The following is a 19,309-nucleotide window of genomic DNA, read 5'->3' as shown; positions in this document are numbered from 1 at the left end:
TTATCAGCAAAAAAAACATTTTTTGCTCTTATTTTTTATTGCAGTTCAATATTTTCTGATGGCTTTAAACTGCCATTGCATAATAGCTTATTTTTGAATCTGTTGTATTATTCTATCAGTTACATGAAACTTAGGAGGTTCTTGTTGTCTGATGGAAATTAAGCCTGCCATCCAAACCTTCCATTTCTTGAGGGAACCAAGTAATTGGTTTTAGTATCACAACAATTCTGGGGCATATCTGAGCATCTCAAGTGTAAGCAATTATAAGAAAATACTCCACTTGCTTTCTACAGAATATTCTATCTGACAGGCAATTCTCTTGATACCTCTTTATAAATATGGCAAATAGAAGCAGATTGTGTAAGTCTTCCTCAGAGGCTCAGGACTTGTCTGCCCTGATGTGCACATTTGAAATTGTAAATTTTGCTGAAAAGTTGTGCATTGCAACCCTCATACAGCCCTTGCTTTTAGGGCCAGAGTAATTCTTATGTTAAATATTTTATCACAAAATATCTAGACCTAGTAGATACCATGATGTTCTTGCTTTGTCACATCAGGAATCAAGTATATGAGATATAGTCATGTTCCTTTAAAAATTTCTAAAATTCTTTATCTTCTCAGGGAGGTCAAACAGTTAAGATTGGATTGAGGTTAAAGAGTTTAGAAGGTGAAGGATCATCTTTTGAATATAGGTAGTCCTGTCGCATTTTTCAGAGTTTCCTACACTTCTTGGGTTGTTTTCCCCTTTAGGATTTTCACTCATGGGATATTTCTTTGGTTCTCTCTGAGTTTGTTAAAGTCAGCTAAGACACTGGTTGGATTGTCTTCTGTTGCTAGTGTTTGCATTATATTAAATTCCAGTATGATGTCACTTTCACCCAAGGTTCCAATAATTTCAATTCCCTCTATCACTTCTTCTATGTTAGTAAGAATTAAGTCCAGTATGGCTTTACATCTAGTTCAGGGATGTCAAACTCAATTTCATTGAGGACCGCAACAGCATTGCGGTTGCCTTCAGGGGGCCGGGTGGGTATGGCCAGGGTGGGTGTGGCCTACTGGGTGGGCATGGCTAGAGTGCATATGGCCTACTGGGTGGGCGTGGCCAGCTCTACATCGTTCACATGAATTCACTTAAAGGTAACAGAGAAAAGAATGTTATTAACCAAAGAGCAGCAAACGTATTGCAGCAAATTGCAAATATTTTTGAAAATAGCTAGGACTAATGGGATAAGATTATTTTTTTGAGGTGAAAAGGATTTGAAAGAAAAGAAGAAGAAGAAGAAGAAGAAGAAGAAGAAGAAGAAGAAGAAGAAGAAGAAGAAGAAGAAGAAGAAGAAGAAGAAGAAGAAGAAGAAGAAGAAGAAGAAGAAGAAGAAGAAGAAGAAGAAGAATCTTTTCTGGAAGTTTCAGAGCTGCCAGCCCCCCAACCCACCCACCCAAAAGTCAAGGATATAGATTTATAGACCAATGAAACAATTCCACTCATGTCATTCTGCAAATACAAATTACAATGGTTAGCTTCTCGATTTAATCTGAAGCATGTTAGGGTGAAGCTTCAGCAAATGCTCCAATTTAGAAATTGTTCTTTCTTGTACATGAATTAATTATATTCAATAACATTTCCACACTCTTTTAATATTGCAAATATCTGATTTCTTTTCTCATTCAGAGGAATATCAGGCATCACCAGAATCTAAAATCACCAGCTTTAAGTCTCATTCTATTTCTTTTTCATGACCTGGGATTTATACATGTGTTCATCTCTATCAAAAAATAGTCAGAATCCAAAAAATATTCTTTGGAGTTTCATTTCCTCTAATTTGTTTATGTTGTCCAAAGGAAGGAAACTAATTTAATTCTTCAAGTGCTCAAGGAAGCATACATTGCTCTCCTTCCAGGAGCCTTGCAACATTTGGGTGAGAAGTGACCAGCCTTAAGTCCTATTTTGTCAGCTGCAAAGAAGCAGGATAGAAGATTTGTTCAAGATTGTAGACATCAATCTGGTTAACAAAAGTACAACACACACTAAATTGGTGTCAGATAAAGTTCAATGGCATTAAGGAGGAGTTGGATGTGGAGTGCTGGTGGGAACACAACTCTAAGCCAATGACATGCTTAACTCTCCACCCCCAGCTCTGCTTGCTTGTCTACATATTTTAAGTTTACAAAATTGAGGGTGGATTTGAATCCCAGTTCTAGTGTAGCATCTTAACCATGATACTGGTAGATTTTAATGCTACAATGGAACTTGCCATTATTTGTACACCAGTCACATATAAAAGGCAGAATCAGTGACTTGAAAGAAATTTGGGGCTTACAGAAATAAATATTTGGGGGACAGAACTTAAGCACTATGGAAAACCTAAATATTATAAAGAAGAGCGGCACAGGATATTGATTTAGAGACTTTTTTTAAAAAAAATGTAGAGATTGTAAAATAGAGGGAATGAATTCCTGCATTCAACAGCAAGATTCACTTGTCAAGATTCCTATGTTAGATTTCAGTTGTGATATACTGATATGTAAAATATATTTATCTTACATATCAATGTATCAATATATCTCAATATATCTATCTCAACGTATCTCAGTATATCTCAATTTATCTATATTATCTATATCTATATCTATCTATATTAGAAATGTAGGTAAGATATATTATAAGATATATATTGATATGTAGGAGCTACAAGGATACATACAACAACTGCACAAAGCAGGAGAACAATTTGGCTTAAAAATAAACTTGAAAAGGAGCCAGTTTAAGCTTAATAAATTCACCAAAGAAAGAAGGAATATATATATATATATCTGGACAAGAGCTAGATGTAGAAGACCACTACATATACCTTGGCCCACTGATCTCAATGGAAAGCAATATAATAAATGAAATTGAATGGCGTGTTAAATGTGGTTGGCAGACATTCGGCAAGCTAAGCATAATTTTCAGGAACAACCTTCCCCTATGCCTGAAGAGAAAAGTTTTTGATCAATGTGTGCTACCATATGCCAGTGAAAGATGGACACTAACCTCATAATCGATACAAAAGCTAAATGTGGCACAAAGAGCTATGGAAAGATACATGCTCGGTATTACAAGATAGGATCAAAAGACCTGCATATGGATTAGAGAACAAATGAAAGTATACGATATCATCAAGAGATTCAAATAATTGAAATGGAAATGGGCTGGTCACACAGCAAGGATAACTGATGGCAGGTGGACCAAGGCAGTCAAAGAATGGATCCTACTTGATAAGAAGCATCCACGGAAGACCCCTAAAACAAGATGGATCAACAACATCAGCAAGTACCATGGGCCCAATTGGCAAACGAGAGCTCAGGACTGCATTGGTTGGAAGCACGCCGAAGAAGGCCTTCATCCTGCAGTGGATAGGCAATGGCTAAAATGATTATATCAGTATGTGCTCTTGCTCATTATTTCAATTAATATTTAAAAGGAAGTAAATAAATATAGCAGGACAAAATATGCTATTAAAACTTTGTGCCTTTGCCACCAGAATTCAACAGTGCAATATTGAGGTGCTCAAGCGAGGCAGTCAGTTGGCTGCCCATTTTATGAGACTAAGAGTTTCAAACAAAGGTTAGGAAACTCAGCTCATAATAAAAATTGCTGTCACAACTTGTATTACAAGCTTGTAATTGACAAATGTTACGAACCTCCCTCTTAACTGTTACAGCCATTTTGTACAGAACTTATGACAGGAGGCTTAAGATATAAGGATTTGATTGAATACATAGCTATTTTCTCACTCATAAGTATCTCTTCTTCCCTTCTTGCTGACTGTTTCCATGGTAATCATTACAATTCAGAACTCTTTTGAGAAAAATGATTCATCCTAAAGTGTTTTTTTTTAAAGATCTGCTCACTTCTTTGCAGCTTAGCTAATAGTAACCCATGAGCAGACCGCTGGCTGGAACTTAGCTCTGAGTCAATTTCTTCTAAAACCATCTTCTTCTGAATGCTATAATTATGCCGTATTATTTTGGTCCATTTTCTGAATCATCCACTGGTTTTAGCAGGATGGAAAAAAGAAGAAACCAACAACAATTCGATACTGTTGCTACAACAGATAAACTCTTGATAAACTCAAGAAATCTATCTGCAACTGACTTGCATTTCTCTGCTCAAAATAGCATCTACCTGTTTCAACTATAGGTTTCAAATGTTTAAGAAGAGCCTTTTAAAATAAGTGCCAATTTATTTAGAACCATTCCTTTAGTTACACAGAAGGATATAAAAACCTGTATTTGGAGACTATGGGATGTAACTGCTTTTTTTTATATACACAGATTGGTCAGTTGGATCTAAACCTATGTTTCCACCAACTTTCTCACTCTTATCAGTTTATCTTGTTCTGTTTGTATTATATCTTCTCCAATGCTGGGTAGGGAATGGTAAGAATGAAATTCCACACAACTGGAGCATCATTTCATAGAATTATCCTTTGTCATGCTAGGGCAGTCTTTTCCATTATGGTGTTTTCTTATTGTGATAGTTATAAGAGATGGTTAAAATCATATTGGGTGACAATTATATTAGGGTTATTTATAGGTAAATATAATCCTTGACTTCTGATCACAATTGGGACCAGAATTTCTGTCTCTAAACATGGTAGTTGTTAAGTGAGTCACACTAATTTTAGAACATGGTTATCAAGTGAATCACTGAAATTGTTAAGAGAAGCCAACTTCCAATTTTGCTTATTGGAAACTATCTGGGATAGTTGCAAGTGGCGATCACATGAGTCAAGTTATTCTCCAAAGCACCTGAAGGCAGGACAAGAAGCAAGAGATGGAAATTAATCAATGAGTGAAGCAACCTAGAATTAAGGAAAAAATTGCTGACAGTTAGAACAATTGATCAGTGGAACAACCTGCCTCCAGAAGTTTTGAATGCTCCCTCACTGGGGGCTTTTAAGAAGATATTGGACAATCATTTGTCTGAAATGGTATAGGGATTCCTGCCTGAGCAGGTGGTTGGACTAGAAGACCTCCAAGGTCTATTCTATTCTATTCTATTCTATTCTATTCTATTCTATTCTATTCTATTCTATTCTATTCTATTCTATTCTATTCTATTCTATTCTATTCTATTCTATTCTATTCTATTCTATTCTATTCTATTCCTCTAAGATGATTTAACCATTGTAAATAAATGCCTGCTGCAAAGCACCTGGAGTTTAATCAATTAACATAGGGATGCTACAACTATCATGAGTGAGGGGTACCAGTTGTAAATCACTTTTTTTTAGTTGTGCTGTTATAACTTTGAATGGTCACTAAATGAATGGTTGTAAGTCAAGGATGGAACAGAAGGTGGGAGTGTGAGAGAGACCCTTGTAGATGAAAAGGGAAAGACTTGATTAGTACCAGAAAGGCAACACTAGATTCTCCAAAGATGTAGATTAACCCGTCTATACAGTTTCTCTTTAGCACTATGGGGAAAAGAGATTATATTTTCTGCATCTTATTTACTCTGGTGAAGTAACCCCAAAAAACTATTGGAAGACCTATGCATATGAACTGTAGGAAGATAAATTCCCCAGCATTTTTTCCCCAGCAACTATCTTTCAACTGATGAAATGCAAATTTCTCTCAAGTGGAGGATTTCAGAGAAATTGTCATGTTAGCAAGGGTGATGATCTTGTGTTATGGATCTTCTCAGCTAGCTGGAGGGGACAGTGGGGGTGGGGGGAAGAGATTAGAATACCTTGCATTTGATTGTAATTTCATCTCAAAAAGCCTGTAGCTTCCCTAGCTTTCCATGCTTTCATGAAAGTCCATCGGGGATTTGTCCATCAAATTTTCAGAGAAAGCAATTGAGTGGATGATTTTATCATATTCCTCCACTGCGGATGGAATAGAAAATCTATTAAATAAATGAAAACACCCTACAATACCCCTTCTTATCTATGCATGGTATCTCTATACAAAGGGAAAGATAATTATAGCAGGATAGCAACAAGTTGCAGATGAACCCTCTGAATGTCAGATCTCTGTGTTTAGTTAAATCATGCCATTTCTGTGCTTTGGATGTGCAAAAATCCAATCCTTACATCTGAAGGGAGATATTTCAGAAAGTATCTGCCTAGTTAAGCAGGCAGTCCATTGTGAGTCAGGCTAGTGAAACCAAGACCTAGATTTGGCAGTTTAAACAGTCCAGGACCCTATATCTTCTGTCTTCACAGTGTACACAAATCTCTGAAATACAATTTTCTTTATTCCCTCATCTGATTTTTAATATAAGAAATTGAGGGGGGTGGCATATTCATTCCATAGAATAGAATAGAATAGAATAGAATAGAAGAGAAGAGAAGAGAAGAGAAGAGAAGAGAAGAGAAGAGAAGAGAAGAGAAGAGAAGAGAAGAGAAGAGAAGAGAAGAGAAGGGACCTTAGAGGTCTTCTAGTCCAGCCCACCACTTAAGCAGGAGAACCTATACCATCTCAGACAAGTGACTGTCTAGTCCCTTCTTAAAAATCTCCAGTGATGCAGCACCCGCGATTTCTGAAGGCAAGCTGTTCCACTGGTTAATTGTCCTCACTGTTAGGAAGTTTCTCCTTAATTCCACGTTGCTTCTCTCTTTGGTCAGTTTCCAACAGTTGTTTCTTGTCATGCCCTCTGGTGCTTTGGAGAATAATGTGGTCCCCTCTTCTTTGTGGTAGCCCCTCAAATACTAGAATACTGCTAGCATGTCTCCCCTATTTCTTTTTTTTTAGACCAGCCAAACCCAAGTCCTGCAGGTGATCTTCATATGTTTTAGTCTCCAGGCCTTTGATCATCTTAGATGCTCTTCTCTGAACTGAAAGCATGAGAGGCACTTGTGCTTTGTTTTATTTTGCCCTTCAAAAGTTTCCTGTCACTAAATTCTTACCCCACAGATGTAAAATTCAAACTTGTCCTTCCAAAATTGAAGCAAACAGTCATTTGAGAGCAGGAGAGGAATAGAGAAACCCAGTTAATGACACAACATAGGACTTTTGTCTTTCTTCCATCCTCAGACTTCTGGAGCAGACATCTTTTGATCACGCTCAGCTGCTCAGTCACAGTCTGGTGGAAGCTGCTTTTGCAAATGAGCTGATTTCCACTTTGCATTAGGGGAGGAGGGAAAAGACATCATTTTTTACTGCCATGGATACACAGGGGAAGGAAGCACAGCCAATCCTCTTGCACCGAAACATTTGCATTGCAAACAGGTGCCTGAAAATGTGGACATTAAAAAAGATTTCTTTTTTTTTAAATGGCATTTTAGCTATAGTACAGCAGCTTTACATGGATTAGCCCTATTGATTTTAACAGGCTTAATCATACTCGGCATAATATTGCATTAAGATCATTTTCTGATAGAGATTCACAATGGAATTAGATATTACCGTTAAAAGCATAATCAAAAAATGGACTATTGCCAGTGCCTCCCATGCCCAAGGCATAATATATGCTAATCTCCAGTAATGTGATAACTTCCAGAATTCCCCGCCAGCTATCAAGAGAGTGACGGATTGCAAAAGTTATCGCTAAAGGTTATAAAGGGAGCATTTATTTATTTAATAGGGTTTTTTTATCTTGATTTTATTATTTTGTAAGTAACTCAAGCGCATGTTTGTTTCCCAAATTCATGGATCTATTTAATTATTCATTATTAGATTGACACCAATATTTCTTCTGAAAAGTCTAAAAGACAAAAGTATCAGGGCAACGTTTCGATGAAATCTCATCCGTCATGAGGCTGGTGACTTCAGGCTGGTGACTTCAGCTTCGTTCTTCTGGGAGAAGTGTGTGATAGTGGCTGTTTTTTCTTCTTTTTTAAACTGCCAGAGGGGGTGTGTTCTGTGGGTGGAGGCTTGGCTGTGTTCTGATGGGGTGGAGGTGTAGAAGAAAGATCTACATACAAACACCTGCAAAAACCTCAGAAAACATATATATTTGTCCCATGTTTGGGGCCTAGCAAGGTAATCTAAATAGTTAACAAGCATTTAAAAACATATCTCCCTTGCTTCTCAGCTAACAAAGTGAGAAAGAGCTTGTGTCCTAGAGGTTAAAACAACTGCATAATGTGCAATCAGCCCAGGTTCGAATCTCAGAAGGGTATGGCTGACTGATGAAAACAAATAAGTTTGAAATGCATATCAGTCTCCCTTTAATTGTTTGTTAGCAATCTAAAAAAAATTTTACACAAATATGAGCTGTCACTGTTGTGACTACTGCCTGTGGATGGCCTGTAAAATTAGTGCCTTTCAATATTTCTGACTGATAAAGGAATGCTTTTAAAAAATCAACTACATTTGACTTTGGCTGTGTCAAAGGTGAGAAACACAAAGAGTTGATTTTCAGAGGCTGTCACAACGTTTTGTTGGGATCCTTCAAACTGTTGCAAACCAAACTATCAGCAGTAGATTTTCTCCTCATTGCCTTTCAGCTTCAAATGTTGGGGAAAAACCCCCACACAACTCTAAGTTTTAATTGGTAAGAAATTATAGAAAAAGGATATTGGTCTTCACATTTGATGTTTCCTTTTTACATCAGTTCTTTAAAGCCCTAAAATTGCTATTATTTTATTAGCAGGTTAAGGACTCGGAGAGATTTAAATCCAAAATTTCTGGGCCAATGTGGGAATTATCCACTTTTTTCTGCTATCAAAGTTACATAGAGATAGTCCTCGGCTTACGACCACAATTGAGCCCAAAATTTATATTGCCAATAGACTTTTATTAAATGAGTTTTGCCCCATTTTACGATTCTTCTGCAGTGAATCATGCAGTTGTTAAGTTAGTAGCATGATTGTTAAATGAATTTAACTTCCCTATTGGCTTTGTTTGTTTGTCAGAAGGCCACAAAAGATGATCACATGATCCCAAGCATGACTGAAAGCATCATAAATATGAGTCAATTGCCAACTGTCAAATTCTGATCACTTAACCATGGCAATGTTGCAATGGTTTTCAGTGTGAAAAATAGTTAGAAGTTATTTTTTTCAATTCCATTGTAACCTTGAACAGTTGAGGACTACCTGCAGTTGATTCTGGTATGTATGAATGTAGGTAGGTAGGTATTTGATTTATATCCTACCTTTCCTTCAAGAGAAGATGTGGTCTCCCTAGCATCAGATCCTCCATTTATCCCAACCATAAAGCATTTCTGAGATACAGCAGGTCAAGAAAGAATGAGCCAAAGTTAGCCAAGAATGGTTGAGAATGGATTAGAACTTGATCCTAGTACAATACATTTACCATTACACTACATTTTTATGAGAACTTTATGTAAAAGCACAGAATGAGTATCCAATGTTTTGGACTTCAGAGGCGACTTTGCAATATATACCATGGTCCTTTGAATCCTATCTCAGAGCCAATCATTATAGCTCAGCACCTATATTCCCACATCCCCTCACTCCTCTTACAAACAGTTTATCATTAACATAGAACAAATCCAGAACTGGATGCATACATGTGGTAGGCAGATGTCGGCTTTAACTCCTAACTTAGTTTTATAACATTTATTTTAAACTTCGGAGAGTTGTAGGGGTTATAACTGATAGTGTCACACTGGTTTGGAAGAGAGCTTGGAAGAGTTGGGGTTACTGAAGGGACAATGTGAGGGGTCTAATTTTTCAAAAGCTTAGATACGCATTTTGTTCCTTGAAACATGGCCAACATAGGAGCAAAAAGTATTTCTAAATTCTTTCGAGGGATGAGAATCTTTGAAGGGGTGCAATGGTTCTTCAAGATATCAGTTTTGACACCTAACCTCTCCCAAAACAAAATACAGAATGAAATATTAATACCACTCCTCCCAGGGTGCTCATTTAACCATATTTCAAGTTGATTGAACTATTTTTCCTCCTTACAGTATATACACACAGATATTAACGTAGGAAGAAAAATCGCATTGGTGCTTACAATTTGTGAAAGAAATAATCAGGTATCTAAGACCAAACCATTTTAGCTAGCACCTTAATTCCTTGTGCCATGAAGGATGAAGGAAATTCATCCTCCTTTCCTTCCTTCCTTCCTTCCTTCCTTCCTCCCTCCCTCCCTCCCTCCCCCCCTCCCTCCCTCTCTCTCTCTCTCTCTCTCTCTTTTTCTTTCTTTCTTTCTTTCTTTCTTTCTTTCTTTCTTTCTTTCTTTCTTTCTTTCTTTCTTTCTTTCTTTCTTTCTTTCTTTCTTTCTTTCTTTCTTTCTTTCTTTCTTTCTTGTCTGCCTTGTATAACCTGAAGAAGTCCCAGATGGTTATTTAAGTTGTTCAAATCATTTTGCCACCTGTCTTCTCTTCAGCATGACTTGGCAGATCTAAATTTCTGTTCCATACTTCCATTCATAGCCAAATGAGATCATGAGTCAGTTGATGCTCCTTTATTCCCAAATTGGGTTTATGTTTCAACAGCTCTGCTGCCAGCAGTTCGACTTGAACATTTTGAGACCAATTTAGAAAGGGGACTTCCTTTCTGCAGCCCTTTTATTTATGAATATAATGACATATATGTGTAAAAAGAGATCATGCCATAATCGATTTTAAAGTATTTGCTGTGGTAGTCACAATCTTGCTATTGTGGATCTGTTAAAATACTTAAATGCTTTACTTTCTCTATTGTGAGAATGAAGGGATAAAGATGGGATAAAGGTAGAGAGGTGAGAAGAGTGGATTTCTACTTTTATTTATTTATTAATTACATTTATTTGACACCTATCTCATCTTGAAGCGATTCTGGGCAGCTTGCAGCCGAAAAATATTAAAATCACCAAAAATAAATATTTCTAGCCCCCAAAATGATAACGCAAAGTAATCAACTTTCAATTAATTTATTGACCGTTCAAAGTTACAATAGCACTGAAAAATATGAGTTATGACAGTTTTTCACAATTATGACCTTTGCAGTATCTCCATGATCACATCATCAAAATTCAGATGTTTGGCAACTGGTTCATACTTAGTTCATACTTATGACCATCATAAATACATGCCTGTTGCCAAGTGCCTGAATTTTGATCACATGACAAATGGGAAGTTGCAACAGATGTGAGTGTGAAAACTGGTTGTCACTTTTTTCAGTGCCATTATAACTTTGAATGGTCACTAAATTTAAACCAAGAATTACCTATATTATAATCTGGAACATTAAATTAGCTAAAACCTTACAGTATGTAGATTGTATTGCCTTTAACAACCTGAAATGCTCAGAGTTATTGGTGCTACTACTTCCAGAAGCCTCTTCAGGGACCAAGTAATCAAAGAGATTTTTATGGCTACTATGGCAAACGTAGCAAACATTGATACCTCTTAGATCCTCAAATAAGGGACGCGGTGGCTCAGTGGGTTAGGACGCTGAGCTTGTTGATCGGAAGGTCGGCAGTTTGGCGGGTCGAATCCCGAGTGCCGTGTAGCAGAGTGAGCGCCTGTTACTCGTCCCAGCTTCTACCAACCTAGCAGTTCGAAAGCACGTAAAAATGCAAGTAGAAAAATAGGGACCACTACAGTGGGAAGGTAACAGCGTTCCGTGCGCCTTTGGCGTCTAGTCATGCCGGCCACATGACCATGGAGACGTCCTCGGACAAGTGCTGGCTCTTCAGCTTTGAAACGGAGATGAGCACCAGCCCCTAGAGTCGGAAACGACTAGCACACATGTGTGGGGGAACCTTTACCTAACCTTTACCTTTACTAGATCCTCAAATGTCCAGTTGTGGAAAATGTAGACTTTAGTTCCAACCCACCTGGCAAGTGCTAAATGGCAAAATTATTACTTAAATATTATTTTCAACTTTATGAGAGATGACTTCCCAATTTAATTTCTTCAACTGAACATTTACATCAAAAAGACAGGCCACATAAATGGAATATATATTTTTTTCTTCTTCTTCTAACTTCATTGAACCTTGCCATTTTCATTAGATTCTCTTATTTGTGTAGTTCTTCCATTAAGCATGATTTTCTTTGTCTATTTCAGATCCCCAAAGGTAGTATTCTAATTTTATCTTCTAAGTTGGGTGAATGTGCTATCCCAATGGCAATAAACTTTTTGCAGCAGCTCTTAAAAATTGTGGATGATCCAGAACAAGGCAGTGGGGGCCAATGCTTCACAATCCCCGCAGTGAGTTACCTGTACATTTTGCCAGCTGTTGAGTCCAGTTCAAGGAATTCATTGAAACATATAAAGATTTATATGTGAATGAAGGCAAATATATGTGTCCCAGGATAATGATGCAAAATCGAATTTGGGTCTGTTGCCAGAACCAGAGATTTACTCATGCTGTAGCCCATCTTCAGTGAACTTCTGGGAAATTCCAGAAAATTTAAGAGCTTTTGGAAAGTTGAAAGCTGGAAATTGCTCCCATTCCCACTGCATTTTTGCCTGTTTCTGTTTCTCTGTTTAAGTAAGAAAATATATCAGAAATGACAATGCAGTGGGATGTGAATTGTCTAGTATTATATTGCTGGATGAGGTAATCTTTGATAAACACATTGTAACATCCGTAACAGTCCCTGGCCTCCTCCAACTCCAACAGTAACAAAGAAAAACAGAGGTAACTGAGAAACAGGAACATAGCAAACAGAAGCTGAATTGCAAACAAAGTTAGCATTTGGAGTGGTTTGCTCCCAGTGAGTTAATTACTGTCCCCCTGCTGCTCCACCTTTCCCCTCCCAGCAGACCAGAAACCAGATAGCCAGGTACAAATCTGTTCCAGATCCCCCACCCCCTCCTTAGCCACATTGTTCATCCTCCAGCTCCATGCTAGTCCATGACACGCCACCAGCTCTAAAGTACGGTAAATCTGTTCCTTTCATCCGTGCTACACCTGCAGTAGGCCGGGTGGAAAGAACAGCTGGTTGGTGGGTGGGAGTTCCAGCCTCTGGAGCACTCAGCTGATTGGCGGAGATGGGCCAGGCTGTCAGTGCTACCAGCTGATCAGCGGCCTCGATGCTAGGCTTCTGACGCTCCTGGCTGTTCAGCGGTGCCAGGGCTGGGCCGCTGAGACTCTCAGCTGGTCAGTGGTGGCAGGGAGGAGATACCGGCTCTCCAAGCTGTCTGGCGGTGACGCGAGTGGGCTGCAGGAACTCTCAGCTGTTTGACAGCAGTGGGGAAAGCGTTCCAGTGCTCCCAGCTGTCTGGTGGTGATGCGAGTGGGCTGCCAAAGCTCTCAGCTGTTCGGCGTCATCATCAATGTTCCGGTGCTCCTATCTGTCCAGTGGTGACATGAGTGGCTGCTGAACCAGGATTCCCCCCCCAAGTGATTGTTGAGCCCAGGGGCTTGACAGGCAGCTCCCCCTACCAGGGGTCCACCTGGAAGACAAGGAGGAAAATGTAAGCATGTGTTGAGGGACCAGGCAGCTGACTCTCCACCCAGCTTACCCGGATGCTGACAATGGAATCTCTGCATCAAAAGTGGGGTATGTACATCCAGTTCCCCTACCCAGGATGCCTGTGTGACAGGAAACCCCACCCATCATATCAAGTATTGCAGCTGTCCCCTTCTAACCTGGGAGTCTAGGATCTCCTGCACCTCATACTGGTCCTCCTTGATAGGACCTGGTTTCTCTCCCCTGGGCATACAGGAGGTATCCCCCACTAGCTTTAACAGGCTACAATGGAACACCGGGTGTACCTTCCCCAAGAACCAGTGCAGATGTAGCCGTACAGTCACCAGGTTGATGACCTGCGTGACACAAAAGGGGCCCAGGTACTTGGGGGCTAATTTTCTGCAGGGCACCCTCAACCCTAGGTATTTACTTAACAAATACACCTGATCACACACCCAGAGTGGTTTCTGGGGCCTTCATTTTTTGTTAGCCTGTGAGCTTGTGCACTCACCTCTGCTTTTGCCAAGGCCCGTTTTACGTTATCCCACACCCCCGTGATGTGTGTTATCCATTCTTGTTTGTACTCAGGGATAGGGACAAAGTCCAGACCATGCACCACCTGGAAGGGGTAAACCTAGTGCTGCTGTGCACCACATTGTTTTACGCCACTTCTGCAAATGGTAGGAGGTTGACTCAATCCGCCTGTTGTGTTAGTGCTTTTTGCCACTCCATTAGTGCTGGGTTGGTATGTGGAACTGAGGCCTTGTGACAACCCAATGGACCAGATGAAGGTTTGCCAAAATCATGCCGTGAACTCTACCCCCTGATCCAAGATCTGCCGGGGTACCCCATGCAGGCGATAATGTGCAGCACCTCAAGGTTCTTGTGGTCCGTTCATACCTCAAACAGCTCCGCTGCCCCCTCCAACAGATGTCACCATGTAGACAATGCCCACCATACTGCAAACACCTCTTTCTCTCAAATAGCCCAGGCCCTCTCAGTCTCCATCAGTTTTCGTCACATATATGCGCATGGCTGCAATGACGCCTGACTGTTTTTTGCAGTAAGACCTCTCCCACTGCAATGACACTGGCGTTGGCCTGTGCCATGAAGGGCATATTGGGATTTGGATGCAGCAAGACCGGCTCCCTTGCAAACAAGCCCATCTCTTCAAAAGCCTTTTGGCATGTCATGATCCATGCTAGCAGCTGACCGGGTCATGGCTTTGTCACGGCATGTCTCATGCAGAGTAGATCTGTCAGGGGCAAGGCCACTGGTGTGAACGAGGGGATGAATTGTCTGTAGAAATTGGCAAATGCCAGGAACCTCTGCAGTTGACGATGAGTTCGAGGGGCTTGCCCCTTGAACATGGCTTTAACCTTGTTAGGGTCGATTTCCACTCCTGCCCCTGATATCCTATAGCCAAGGTAGTCCAGTTGGGTCTGGTGGAAATCACACTTGGTGAGTTTAACAAACAGGCATGCCTTCAATAACTTGTCCAGTACCTGTCTCACCAGTCGCACATGTTCTTCCAGGGTACCAGTGTATATGAGGATATTGTCCAGGTAAACAAGCATGCCGCGGTACAAATGTTCATGCAGCATGTCATTCCAGATACCCCTCCCCCCTCCTTAGACACATTACTCATCCTCCGGCTCCATGCAAGTCCATGGCTTGCCACCAGCTCTGCAGTCTGGTAGGTCCATTCCTTTCATCCGTGCTTTGCTTGCAGTAGTCCAGGTGAAAAGAACAGCTGGTTGGCAGATGGGAGTTCCAGCCTCTGGAGTGCCCAGCTGATTGGTGGAGATGTGCCGGGCTGTCGGTGCTCCCAGATGATTGGTGGCCTCAATGCTAGGCTGCTGATGCTCCCAGCTCTTCAGCAGTGCTGGGGCCAGGCTGCCAAGACTCTCAGATGGTTGGCAGCACTGGGGAGGAGATACTGGTCTCCCAGCTGTCTGGTGGTGATGTGAGTGGGCCGCCGGGACTCTCAGCAGTTTGGCGGCAGTGGGAAAAGTGTTCCAGCACTCCCAGCTGTCCAGCGGTGATGCGCGTGGGCCGCCGGAGCTCTCAGCTGTTTGGCGGCAGTGTGGAAAATGTTTTGGTGCTCCCAGCTGTCCGGCGGTGACATGACCGGCTGCCAACAGGATTGCCCCCCACCCAAGTGATTGTCGAGCCAAGGGGCTTGACACACATTAGTATTATCCTCTGGCCTTATTCAAAAGAATACTCATGTAATCCAATTTATTATTTTTTTCAGAATGGCAGCTAATAGCACCTGAAGAAGACTTCAAATGCCTTCAGAGTACAATTTAAATTTTAATACATTTTTAATACTTTTTTAAGCCAACCAGTCACTGACAGTGATTGATGCACAGAGAGAGAGAGAGAGAGAGAGAGACAGAGACAGAGACAGAGACAGAGAGAGAGAGAGAGACAGAGAGAGAGACACACACACACACAGGTAGTCCTTGATTTACGAGTGTAATAGAGCCTACACATTCCATTTGTGACTCAAAAACTGGTGGGAGTGAATCTCGAATCTCGTACGAGATCACTCCATTGGTTGTTAAGACACTCGCAGCTTTGTTAAGTGCACATGAGGTATCTCAGGGTGGGGAAGGCCATGGGGGGGCCTAGTGACAGAATAGACTCCCAAGGCCTCCCTGATCCACTAAGATACCTCATGCTTCCCCCTCCCTTCCTGCTGCACCAAAGTCACTTCCTTTGCAAAATCTGTCTCTTCTCTGCCGCGGTTTCTTTCCCTTTGAGAGAGAGAAGAGTCAGCTTGGAAATGTTTTTTTGCACCAACAATGGAAGCTCCTGAGAGCTATAATTTCACACAATTTCAAATACAAATTCTTTGCAAAAGAGATCATGGCCCCCGGAAGCTTCCATTCTGGGGAAGGAGTGTTTGCTTCATTTTCATGCCTATGGGGCAAAGTGTGGAATTGGAGCCAGCTGGGCACAGGAACCAATGCTGTCCAAGGCCCTGCTCAAACACACAAACACTTTTCTAATTCAAAGGAGAGCTGAGAGAGATTGGAAGTTCTGTGTGAATGCCAATGGAGTGCTCCATTGGCAATCACATGGAACTTCCATTCTTTCTCAGCTTTCTTTCAGATAAAAGTGGTTGAGTGGCAGCAGCTTAAGTTTCTCCACTCCGTCCTAGCAGAAAGAAGTGGAGGCACAGAGCAGGATTGCTCTCAATAAGGCCAGTGCATGCGAACAAGCACCTCTGTCTTCCTCAGAGCAATCCTGCTCTGTGCCTCCACTTTCCTCTTTTTGGAAGTGGGTGGCTGGCTGGGGAGGGGAGATCATGGCCGCTCAGGTGGCTGTTGCTGCCACTGCCAGCAGCTTGGATGCAGGTGCAAGGGGACTCTCCCCTTGATGCCTCCCTGCTCAGTGGAAGGCTTCATTCCTGACCTCAGACTAAGGTCAGAGGATGCAAACAGCACATCCGGGCCACAGACCGTATTGTTTCCTGCACCCAGCCAAATCCAATTCCATGCTTTGCCCCATAGGTATGCAAATGAAGCAAACACTCCCCGCATCCAGAATGGAAGCTTCCAGGTCATGATCTCTTTTGCAGAGAATTTGCATTTGAACTTGTGCAATATCATGGCACCCAGGAGCTTCCATTTTTAGTGCAAAAAGCATTTCCAAGCCAACTCTCCTCTCCCTCAAAAGGAAAGAAACTGCGACAGACAGGAGACAGATTTTGCAAGATAAGTGACTCGGGCATGGCAGGAAGGGAGGGGGAAACAGTTGTGAGCAGTGGAGAGGGGGGAAATAGGGTGAATGTTGTAGCACCACTGCAGTTGCTCATAAGGGTAAGCAACTGCCGCGGTGCTGCAATATTCGTAATTTTGGGACTTGCTTGTAAACACTAGGGGGTGCTGATCGTGTGACTTCAAATGAGCATTATGTGAACACTCATAACTCAGGGATTACCTGTAAATAATTTATTTACTGGCAATTTTTGTTTAATCACCACCTGATTCACTTAAGAACTGTGGTGACTTGCTTTATAACCATCATAAAAACAGTTATAAAATTGAGTCTGGTCACATAGTGCTCAACTTATGACTACAATGATTCACAACCAAAATTCTGGGCTCCATTGAAGTTATAAATCAAGGACTATCTGCCTGTATATGTGTAATTGGTAAGGCTATGTTACCTCTTTAATGCCTTTCAAGCTGTTGAGCTTGGATACTGGTGTTTCTTTTCATATACTTTAAAAAAAAATAGTCAAGACACTTCTGTTTCATCTCACAAAGAAAGTATAATAGCCAACAGATTGCTTATGTAATTGCATTTTACCATTTCCTTCATAAAGCATAATAGAGTTCAGTGACTAAAGGGCTCTGGCTTTACAAGCCATTTGTTAAAGTGGATTGTTGTTGTTTTCTTAAATAAGAGTCCCATTAGAGTGTGCTTGCACAAGACCACTTCTAAGTTCATCCATTTTGATTACTATCCTAGTGCACAGAAATGGAGCTTGCCAATATCCAAGAGATATGAAATAGAGCATGAGAAGTGACAAGAGAAGCTGGATCAGAAAAGGCTTCTGAAATCTTGGACAAGGAAATACTTTCTTTTTTCTTGCCCAATTAGAAATAGAAAATAGTCCCGTATTTTCTAAGGACAATACAGGGTGAATCATTTACTCATTTTGCTCTGGGAAGAAAGAAATTCATTCACAGTAGGACATCCTGTTTTTCACTCCACACTTTGAGAATGGATACTAAAATTGGAGGTGGGAGGCCTTTTTTCACTTACTTCGCTTGGATTCTATGGAAGTATGAAAAATATCATTACACAATTAAAGGCCGGTTATTCATATCCACTTTTGATCATCATACAAGAAAATATCACCACTTTCCACCCAGGACAATTTCTTTGTACTTCTGACTTCCTTTGAAATAATTTTTCAAGTGAATTCTGTTGATTCAAACTGAGTGAAAAACTAGAGAAATATTCCAGAGAACCTTTCTGCCTGGGGTTAATTTTGAACAGAGGAAGCTCCCTTAGAGGAAGCCAAGCATATCTAGAAAGATAAAGCTACCTGTATAAGGCTGCTATTAATCATCTGAAGTTTGGCAACCTAGTGGGCAAAGTTGGAATTTTGCTACCAGATTTGCACAAATCATAGTAAACCGTGTTATGCCTAACCATGTTTTATTGACTGAAGTAGAGAATAAGCTTTTTGTTCTACATTTTTGCTTTAAAAGGTAAAGGTAAAAATTTCCCCTGTCCAGTTGTGTCTGACTCTAGGAGTGGTGCTCATCTCTATTTCTTAGCAAGACAACCAGTGTTGTCTGAAGACACTTCTGTAGTTATGTGGGCAGCTTGACTATATGCCAAAGCACACAGAACACTCTTAATTTCCCACCAAATTGATACCTGTTTATCTATTTGCATTTGCATGCTTTCGAACTGCTAGGATGGCAGGAGCTGGGGCTAGTAATAGGACTCACCCAATCAAGCAGCATTATGATCCCAAACCCAGGCTGTCAGCTTTCAATGTCTTTAACCGCTAAACCATCATGCCCCTCCTTTTTCCCCTTTTTTTAAAATCCCATTTATATCCCGCCCTTCTCCGAAGACTCAGGGCGGCTTACAATCTAAGCACAAATCAATGTGCTTAGCAGTAGCCTTCATTCTATGTATATGCCTGCTTATTTGGGGCTTTCACCCCCCCCCAGTGACATTATTACAAAGTCAGCTTAATTGCCCCCAACAATCTGGGTCCTCATTTTACCTACCTTGGAAGGATGGAAGGCTGAGTCAACCTTGAGCCTGGTGGGATGCGAACCTGCACTAATTGCAGGCAGCTGGGGTTACTTAAGGAGGCATTAGCCCACTGCTCCACCAAGGCTCTTTGCTTTGAGACAGAGTGAAATATAGGTTGTACGTCAAAGGATGCTCCCTACAAATTATCCAGCTGAAGAATCCAATTGAATCCAATTCTTCCCATAGAAGAATCATCCTTAT

This window comes from Vipera ursinii (assembly GCF_947247035.1).
Source record: "Vipera ursinii genome assembly, chromosome: Z".
Lineage (NCBI taxonomy): Eukaryota > Metazoa > Chordata > Lepidosauria > Squamata > Viperidae > Vipera > Vipera ursinii.
The sequence above is the reverse complement of the archived record's forward strand: the minus strand, read 5'-3'. Positions refer to the sequence as shown.